The following is a 497-nucleotide window of genomic DNA, read 5'->3' on the forward strand; positions in this document are numbered from 1 at the left end:
GGGACAATGTCCTGTCACCCCAAACCCTGGGGGAATGGGGTGTCACCAGGGTTGGGGACAATGTCCTGTCACCCCAAACCCTGAGGGAACAGGGTGTCCTCAGGTTTGGGGACAATCTTCTGTCACCTCAAGCCCTGGGAGTGTTGGGTGTCCCCACCTCGTCACCCCAAGCCCCGGGGAAGTTGCGTGTCCCCAAGGTGGGGGACAATGTCCCATCATCCCAAACCCCAGGATATTGGGATGTGCCCAGGGTTGGGGACAACATCCTGTCACCCGAAGCCCTGGGGAAGTTGGGTGTCCCCAGGGTTGGGGACAATGTCCCATCACCTCAAACCCCAGGACATTGGGGTGTCCCCAGGGTTGGGGACAATCTCCTGTCACCCCAAACCTGAGGATATTGGGGTGTCCCCAGGGTTGGGGACAATGTCCCATCACCTCAAACCCCAGGACATTGGGGTGTCCCCAGGGTTGGGGACAATCTCCTGTCACCCCAAACC

Source organism: Pterocles gutturalis, unplaced genomic scaffold, assembly GCF_000699245.1.
Source record: "Pterocles gutturalis isolate BGI_N339 unplaced genomic scaffold, ASM69924v1 scaffold34572, whole genome shotgun sequence".
Taxonomy (NCBI): domain Eukaryota; kingdom Metazoa; phylum Chordata; class Aves; order Pterocliformes; family Pteroclidae; genus Pterocles; species Pterocles gutturalis.